Source organism: Artemia sp. Qi Xiang Cuo, chromosome 21, assembly GCF_049724085.1.
Source record: "Artemia sp. Qi Xiang Cuo chromosome 21, ASM4972408v1, whole genome shotgun sequence".
Lineage (NCBI taxonomy): Eukaryota > Metazoa > Arthropoda > Branchiopoda > Anostraca > Artemiidae > Artemia > Artemia sp. Qi Xiang Cuo.
Genome location: NC_142814.1, coordinates 2,315,450 through 2,325,799, shown reverse-complemented (window position 1 = coordinate 2,325,799; position 10,350 = coordinate 2,315,450).

Here is a 10,350-nt window from a genome sequence, read left to right as displayed (position 1 = left end):
TTATCTAGATAATTAGTAATCCTTCCTTTTAAAATTTTTTCCAATACTTTAGACAATGGTGATAAAGCTGCAATAGGACGATAATTATTTGTATCAGATTTATCTCCTTTTTTATGCAATGGTATTACACGTGCAATTTTCCATCTTTTAGGAAATGTACCTGAGAAAATACATAAATTTAAAATATGAAGCAATGGTTCAAAAATTACACTTGTAATATTTTTTAGCAAATTAGTTGAAAGTTCATCATATCCCAAAGAATTACCATTTTTTAAATTCTTAATGACCTTTTGAAATTCTGCAAAAGTAACCGGGGCCATAAATATGCTCGTATCTTCAGTGGGCGGTAGATATTTTTTATGCGACCTTGGGGAAGAAAGGTCAACTTCTCCTGAAACAACAGATGATCCAATACTAGCAAAATATTCACTAAACTTCTTAGCAACAGCTTGTGGTCCTCTAAATTCTTTACCATTAATATCAAATAACACTTCAGGGTGTAACAACTTTTTATTTCTTCCAATTTTATCATTAATCATACTCCAAGTTTTCCTAGGGGAATCTGAATTTTGAAAAGATTTTTCATAAAATTGTTTTTCACTTACTCTCTGGATCCTTACCAGCATATTCTTATAATTTTTAACAAGCGTTATATTTATTTCCGTGGGATAGTTTATTCTAGTTTTATATAAACGATTTTTATCATTAATATATCTCAAAAGTGATTCATTTATCCAAGGTTTTTTTGGGGTAAGTTTCTTTCCTCTCGGGCTCTTATATGGGCAAAAAAGATCAAGCTTTTAATTCATAATATAATAAAATTTATCTAATGATTGGTTCGGATCCTTCTCATCAATTACAGGACTCCAATCAACATCACCAAGCCCTTCTTTTAACCTTAACACATTTTTATGTGAAAAATCTCTACGCTTGGTTTGATTTTTTTTATTATGCGGAAAATTTATAAGAAAATCAGACATAATTATACAGTGGTCAGATGAATCATCAGGAATAATAAATGTATTAACAGCACTATAAGGTGAAAAAATATTATCAATAAGTGAAAATGATGTATCAGCTATTCTAGAGGGCACAAAACATACGGGGTTTAGTCCATAAGATAGTGGGCCCTCCAAAAACTGCAAAATATTTCTCTCTATTCTATTCTGATCTGCAGATAGGAGTTTCATTAAATCAATATTAAAATCACCCATAACTAAATAAGGAGTATTAAGACTAGCTAATTTATCCAACATACTTTCAAAATGATTTTTAAATTCTATCTGGCTGGATGACGGAGTACGGTAAATAACTGCAATTAAAAGCTTCCGATTATTTGGAAAAGAGCATTCAACTACACAAGATTCAAAAATCATTTCAATATTCATTGGCAAAAAATCAATCCTTATACGTGCTGGTATGCAATTTTTAATCAAAACACCTAGACCCCCTTGTTTTTGTCTTTTCCGACCGATGTGAAAAAATTGGTAATCTTTTACATGTATATTTTCAATTGAAAATTCATCTAAAAAAGTTTCACATAGGCCTAATATATCTGTATCTGAATCCGACAAAAAAGTTTCAATCACATCCTGCGCAGTCCTCCAACCCCGGCAATTCCAAAACGACATCCTACTTGTATTCACATTTTTTCTTACCAGCTCATTCATAAATATATATTAATTTTTTGGGATATCAAAATTATTAGAAGTATCTTCATCATCACCAGCTACAATAGTTTGAAAAATTGACTGAAATGAAAGAGAATTCCGCTCAAATTCTTTTAACCTTGATGATGGAATTTCACGATTATCTCTATCCATTATCAAATATTAATCCCACGTTAAGAGCAACCACACCATGCCCCAAAAGACCAGCAAACCATAATAAAAAATAACAATTAAAAAAACAAAAAAAAATAATCTCCATTCCAAGTCGTTTTCCCTCAGTACGACTAATCTGCGCAACTTTTAATTTAACCTCTATGTGGCTATAAACAAAAATAAAAAAGGAAAGGATAAAAAAAAAAAAAAAATAATAATAATAATAATAATACACCTTATATAAACTAAACATAAAAAAACACTTTCAATTTAAATGTTTTCATTCATATTACTTGGGCACATGAACTATTACTGCAACCCACGACATTACGACATTTGAACATCGACAGGGAATATAACAGGCACTTCCCTTCGGGCGATGGAAAAATTTTTATGAAAATCGTCAATCTCCGGTATGGCATCGTTGAATGTGTATTTGGTAATCGAGCCGTCTGGTCTTTTCACTAGCAGATTCGGCTGAAACCCCTTCGATATCCAGGCATCACATCCATGATCTTTTCGTAATTTGTCACGTTTCACTAGAAGCAGCTTTCGCACTTTACGGATTTCAGTTGGGACATCATCACTGATGAACAGGTTGCTGTTGTTTCCAGGGAATGTCTTATCCTTAAGCTTGCTAGCGTTCTTCAATATGGCAAACTTATCGTCTTTTTTATTCAGTGTCACCTTCAAAAATTTACGGTTGCTATCATAATGAGTAACTGTGAAATTTACTTCGGGTATTTCCAGGCCGTGACGAACTACCTCTGTGGATAGAACTTGAGCGTGGTTATTATCCTTACAAGCTGCGTTCCATATGATGACATTATTTTCTAGCTTTGCAGCTTCCATTCTCACAACCCGAAACATATAATCTTCATTTTTCCTTCTTAATTCCATTATTTCATCCGTGCAAGTTTTTATTTGCATTTTGAGGCTAGAGGTTTCATTCTCAATCTTTCCAATTTTCTATTCAGTATTGTTTATCTTATTCGTTTGTAGCGATTGTTCTTTTTCCAAGTTATCCACCCTTGCGGTAAGAGTTCCTAATTGATTGTTGATATTGTCCAACTTATTTCCATTTTCTTTCACAACATCAAGAATTTGCTTAAAATCCGCAGCTATTATCGATATTTCCGGTTTCGAGCTAGAACTGAGTCCTGAGGTGTCAAATGAACTGTCCATGCCTTCTTGCTTAGCATTTTTCCTTTTACGTCCCATCTAATCACAAATATATCACTAATCCTTGATATAATATTGTCATATAAATTCACGCCACACAGAGGTCTTAACTACATCTTATTCTGACGAGAGCATTGAATGATGAATAATAATCTTTATTATTGCCAAACTGGAATACCTCACTTGGATATCTTATGAAATTAACTCAATTTAACAAAGTCAAAAGTTCAATTAATGCATTGGTCAGAAACTCCAGTCAATTCAATTTATCCAGTGACACATTCCACTAGGTTACAGATACTGAACACATTCCACTAGGTTACAGATACTGACACATTCCACTAGGTTACAGATACTGACACATTCCACTAGGTTACAGATACTGACACATTCCACTAGGTTACAGATACTGACACCTAATTAATAAATACACATTACAGATTAAACAATTAAATAGACATTAAAGCAAAAGCACCATTACAATAAATGCCAGTCAATGAAGACAATCATTCATATATTTTAAAAAAAACAAATGAAGATTTTAAAATACTTCAAGGAACAAAGTCAAGGCATTTATCCTTTCTTTTATTTCTCAAATCAACTGTTTTTTTGTTTTTCTAACTGTCAGCTGATGAGCTTTCAGCAAATCCCAAAGTCACCTTCTAAATATACCCTTCCAAAAAAAACATAGATTCCAACTGACAAAAAAAAATGAGGAAATTCCAATGTTCTATTCTATAAGAAAAAATCTGAAGAAAAATCCCATCACTATCTCTACCAAACTATATTTCCTAATATTCTTTGTAAAATCCTCTTAACTTCATTGGTCTACTTACCTTTCTAGGTATACTAGGTCTAGAAGGTCCTACGGCAATTGTCTCCCTAACTTCGAAACTACCTGTATATCTCTGCATAAGCTCAATCGAGTCATAATTGGTTTATCAAGCTGCTGAATAGTTGGTATCTGTAGCAAATTAATTTCTGGTTGCTCAGAATTTTTGTCGAGCTCTGAGTTACCTACCTCGATTCAGACCCCTTAAAATTTATTTCAGTCCCCAATGTTCTTAGATCCAGTTCATCTTCTCTCGCTTCTATACTGGTCTTTGTTGCAGAATTAGATGTTTGGGTAGAATCAACTAGAGAAAGTTGGGACTAGAGGAGATTGTCCCAATAATGTTACAAGCCCTGGTCTTTTCTGTAAACTATAGCTGTGGGTAACCTTAGCCTCAACAATCTTTTTATCCTTTCCCTTACTCTCATTAATGTTACTATGGTCCTTTATTTTCTCAATTTCTTGTCTGAATACCGGGTCAAAACGCAAGAAGGTTTCTGTATCCTTAACCGGTTTCACCAAACGAGCATTAACAGTTCTCCTTAAATAAGACCCAGACAACTCTTGGACTAGTAACAATGAATCCTTCAAAACCTTCAAAATAATATATGGACCTCAGAATTTCAACTTTAAGCCTTTGATTTCATGAGAATTCTGTGCGCGATCTTGAACATACACCAAGTCTCCTTCCGTCAGAACTGGTAAATCAACAGCTTTCTTGTTATATATAACATTATATTGTAAACTCTGAGCCTTCTTTTCCTTTCTTACTTCTTCGTCACAAACCCTGTAATTCCAAACAAATTCCTCACCAAGTTGATCATATAATCTTTGTAAGAATTGAAATAATCAACAGTAGGTACTGAAAGCTGAATATCTAAAAAGGTAAGAGGTTGTCGACCAAACACTACTTGATGCGGTGAATATTTAGTTGTTGAAGAAACGGTGGAGTTCAAAACGTTCTGTACCAAGGGTAAATAGTTATCCCACGGTAACAAGCTTTCAGAATAGACTTTGTCACTTTCACATGGTTCTCACATAACCCATTAGACTGTGGGTTATAACTAGAGGACAAATAGTGGTTTATTTTAAATTTACGACACAACTCAGAAATAAACTTCGATCGGAAAGACTGATGAGAATCCGTGATTAATACCTCAAAAAGACCAAAATAAGATATAACTGACTCACAAAGGAATTTACACATTGTCTCAGCAGTGATCCTCGGCACAACCTTTAAAACGCAGAACTTTGAAAAATGATCAACACCTACCAAAATATGTGAATTCCCTTCCTCTGTAGGCCCACCAAACGTACCTCCCATTGGACCAGCAGAATCCAACGAAAAGATTCGAAAGGGGTACCTCGGATCTTCATTTTCACCTGAAGTTGGTTTTACTGTTCGATGAAGCTTGTTTTTACGCAGACACACGTTACAATTCTCACAAAATTCTCTGACTTTCAAATTCATTTTATCAAAAACGAAAATTCGACTAACTCGCTCTAATGTCTTCTCAGCTGACATATGTCCACCAATAAGTAAATGATCATGCGATAGCTTTATTGCGGAATCTACTAGGACGCTTGGCAAGACAATTCTCGATGTTCTAGGGTACCCTTTTTCATTGCCAACGCCTCCTACCGGATAGCAATAAAGAATATCATCCTTCATAAATAAACTGTCAAAAATTCGAACCAACCACAAAGGTAAGTCTCTCTCTCTCTTTGAAAACATGACGTCATTTCTCTTCACACATGAAATATTCTCTTTGTCGCCCAAATTTGCATTACTCTCTCTCGGCAAATTTGCATCTCTCTTCACACATGAAATATTCTCTTTGTAGTCCAAATTTGCATTACTCTCTCTCGGCAAATTTGCATCTCTCTCACTAGGCGCGCTACCTGCAGGATTTCTAAGGCTTGGTGATCCACCACCTACTCCATTCCGCGCCAAGTCCAGGCCTTCCTGATCCAGGATCCCCTTAACTACACTCCTTCTAGGTTCCTCCTTATAACCTGGAAGCTGGTCCCTCGGTCGACTTACGTCCGCCCCTTCACCAGTCCCAGCACCACGTATCCCAACGTGAATGCCATTCAAAGAATTATCACCCCAATTCTTTGACTCAAGATACTCAATAACTCTCTTTGACTCAGGCTCTCTTCTCTGAAACCGAGCTAACTCTGGTAATTCTAATCCGAGATAATCTATTTCAATCCCTTGTAACAAAAATATTCACAATGAGGAGAATTTTCAAATACACCAGATACCAACTCCTCTTTCACTATCTGGCTTTCTAGTTTCCCTGATTCATACCTGTAGAGCCTGCTCCCTGAGACCTGTCCTGATCCCTGTATCGGCTAGGACAACCATAGGCTTTGTGTTCCTTACTCCAGCATACAAAACAGTAGGCTCTATCTCTATACTGCAATTCCCTTGATTGTTTTGAACAAAACTTAGCCGCATGTCCTCTTTTCTTACAGTTATTGCAGATAATATTTGGGCAATCTGTCTTTAGATGACTTGTACTATGACATATGTAGCACTCTGGTAGTGGGAATATTACTACCACTTCCCTGGGACATATAACCAAATCCTTCGTTTCCGCTATCTACACTATAACTTCTATCCTGACCTCTTCCTCTAACTCTGTATCCCCTACCAAATGACCTACCTCTTATTCCCTGACCTCGTTTTATGTCGTGCCAGCCTCGACGGAGTTCCTCATTTTGCCCTGTCATTCTCATGCCAAACCCTACGGCAGCCGATAAAAATTCCTGTTTCTCTTCTAAAACTGCATTTTCTATGGATTCATAGCGTTTTGCAACCTTATACGCTTCTTTCAAAGTACTATACTCCTCCTCATGCTTTAATAGATACCTCTCTATATTCACCCTTGAGCCCTCAACAAAACAACACAACAAAATAAAAATTCTTATATAGTTTCCCGAAGCTATCCCTTCGGGAAAAACAGCTAGAGTTCCGAATTCAAACCCGTAAGCTTTTGCTGCACTCTCAACTCTCATATAAAACTGATATACTGTTTCATTAGCTGACTGCTTGAGCTCAGCTAATTCCTAAAAAAATTTTTCCAGCGGTTTTTCCCGGCAAATACGCCTCGGTCAATTCTCTTTCAAATTCCTCTAGACTTACAATCTTCATAAAATCCCTGTCCTCAAAAAAAATTCAACAACGGTCCTCTGACCCTCAACGGAATTGCATTGATCATTAGACTATCAGACCAATTTATCAACGCTTTCAAATTTTCAATTGGCTGAAAAATGGCTTAATAAACTTTGGATTATTTAAAACTGGGATATTTGCTAAGGGGTCCATAATAGGTCCAATTACACCCGACATTCACTGCCAACATGACCCTCATCTCTCAATAATCCATTTATTGCACCCTGCCCAGAAGTCCCTCCCTCATTATCGCTTTTTGGTTTGGCCAAAAGGTTTCCAACTTCCATTAAAATTTTTACAACTAGACCAGGTTCATAGTCTTCACTTTCAGAATCAAAATTTTCCGGGACATTAATGCCTTTACTTTTAGCTTCCCTCAAAAATAAGAGAGCAATTGCTTTATTATACCCACTATCAGAAGGGTCAAGAATAGGTATTTGACTCATTTTATGCAAGCAAACAACGAGCAGAAAACGGTTAAAATCTGGTAATTAATAATATACAATAAATTCAAACTTTAAACAATGAATATCACTCCTAGCATGGTTCCTATATTCGCGGTGCGAACTGAATGCGTGACTTACCGATTCATTTTTCTTTGATTTCCAGTAATTTACTCAGGTTACAGTTTACTGATGTATGATTCATGGCTTTCGGCAGAAATTGGCCTCGCCGATGGCGGAAATGTCTCTTCGTCACTGACCCAACACAAGTAAGCAGGCTTAGCTTTCAGGCAGTGAAGATGAAAAACAGGCGGAAAATTGTGGTGCTAGTGACGGTAGAAATTGCTTGAATACAGCAGACGTATTCAGCCCAAAAGTTGAAATAACTTCACAGACAGTGTAAGGGGTACAGGCACAGGTGCAAAGGTAAGGTGCGAAACTCACCAAATTTCAAGTCCAATTGAAGCTGGTGAAGATAAAGCTCAGGTACAGTCCACAAATCACTAGCTGTAAGTTCCCTGCTAGCACTGCTTACAAATCCTCCCCCACGGAAAACCACTGCAACCACTTTGCAAACCTTTCTTTCTGCTGTTAAAGGGTTTACTTTGATAAGTGTTTTGGTAACGTAGCCGAATCGTTCAGTTATGGGTTCTCGTGGAGGAGGTAGAAGAGTCTCTTTCACTATAAACTATGTGTTTATTGTATTAATATTATGTACTGTACAGTACTTTGAAATAGATGCAGGTAAACGAACAATAAAACAAGGACTTGACTCGGACACGGCTAGAGAAGAACTAAAGAAACACGTAGAAACTCACTCCCATACTCCATGGTAAAACCAGCCCGCTTAGAAACCCCATAAACCCATCACATAAATTTCCTGTTCACGGCAGTCCCATACACTCCACTGAGACTAGTCATCCCATAAACTATTCAACATTGCCAAGAATCTGCTGACCCAAATCCCCTTGAAAAAGGCAATAAATAACACTCAAAGTTTACACTTTCACACCTTTTTGAAAGTTCATATGCTTATAGTTTGTTTTAATTTAGTTCAACGTCCTCCTAAATATTTCTTAATTTTGATTACTGAAGACATTGTTATATTCTCTTTGGACTATTGGCTGCAAAATGGCCGTCTCACAATTTCAATCGAATGTGTTTGGTGAAAAGAGGATATCCGGGAGAGGGGGGGGGGCTATTTTCTTTCCATCACGCTTGACTCTAAAAATGGAACTAGAAGTATGCATTTCCAATCAAATGACCGTACTCTAAAGTTCACAAGACCACCCCTTCATTAAAACCTTACATCTCCCCGGGGTATAACTTAAAACCCTTATCCCCGTACTTTGGGGGTTGTGTCAACCCCAAAGGCCATGTTATGAGATCTTTGCACTATTTTTGAACAAATTAGTATCTTAAAATTTCTATCGGATGCATTGGGGGAAAATATGACGTGGGGGGGAGGGTATAAGTAGTAAGTACATATGGAATTCTGGTCCCTTACGTTCCCTGGCAGCTTTCCATGGCACCTTTCCCTGGCACCTTTCCACTAGACTGATCATTGCTATTGATGTCAATTGAATATGGAATTATACAAAACCTACCAGACAAGTTTTTTTGACATAATTTACATGGACTAGATTTCTATTTCATGATATACAAGTTTTTTTTTAGGCTAAATCCGTGTCAGAAAAACCGGTGTGTCTTTTTTTAGCTGCCAATATATTCAATTATTTTTTTGTATATATTCAGGTTTCAAATTAGGATTTTCAACAGTTTGAATAGTTCATTCAACCTATCAGTATCAGTATTATTGCAATCATTTACATAGATATGGAATATTCTAAGTGACTTCTGGTGAGTAAAAAATGTTCTCATTATTATAATAAAAAAAGAAATTTTTTTTTTGTCTCGTCATTAAGTTAGGGAAGAATTTCCTTCCTTTCTTACGCTTTTTTTTTCACCGTGTTGTTAGCTCTCTTAAAAAATAATTTGAATAAATATTAAAAAAACACTATCAGTGAGTTTCTATATAATAAAAAAGAAATATATTTTTTTTTTGTCTCGTTATTAAGTTAGGGAAGAATTTCCTTCCTTTCTTACGCTTTTTTTTCACCGTGTTGTTAGCTCTTTTAAAAAAAGCATTTCGCTAAATATTCAAAAAAAAAAACAGGATCAATCAGTTTCGCTATAATAAAAAAAAGAAATCTATTTTTTTTTGTCTCGTTATTAAGTTAGGGAAGAATTTCCTTCCTTTCTTATGCTTTTTTTTTCACCGTGTTGTTAGCTCTTTTAAAAAAGCATTTCACTAAATATTCAAAACGGGGTCATTCAGTTTTGCTGTAATAAAAAAGAAATCTATTTTTTTTTGTCTCGTTATTGAGTTAGGGAAGATTTTCCTTCCTTTCTTAAGCTTTTTTTTACTGTGTTTTCAGCTCTTTTAAAAAGCATTTCATTAAATATTCAAAAACAGGGTCGGTTAGTTTCGCTATAATAAAAAAAAAGAAAATCTATTTTTTGTCTCGTCATTAAGTGGTTTTTTTTTTCAAAATTGAGTTATGAATTAACTTACGAACTATGTCTGAACTGGGCACTTTAATTGTTACAAGCTGGGCACTTTAATTGTTGATATGGAAGGAGAAAAAAAAGTTCTTTTTACTGTGATATTCGTTTTGTACTGTGATATTCGTAATTTAGATATATAAGTTTTAAAAAGCTTTGCATAAAAAAAATATATAATTGTCAACTTTTCATGTTTGATAGTATGGAATTGAATGCCTAACGCCCTCCGTTAATATTCTGAATAAGTAAGAATTGAGCTAGCTAATTAAATTGCGTCATTTTTTCAACTTTTGAGGGTTTGATATTAAAGGGGTAGTACCCTCC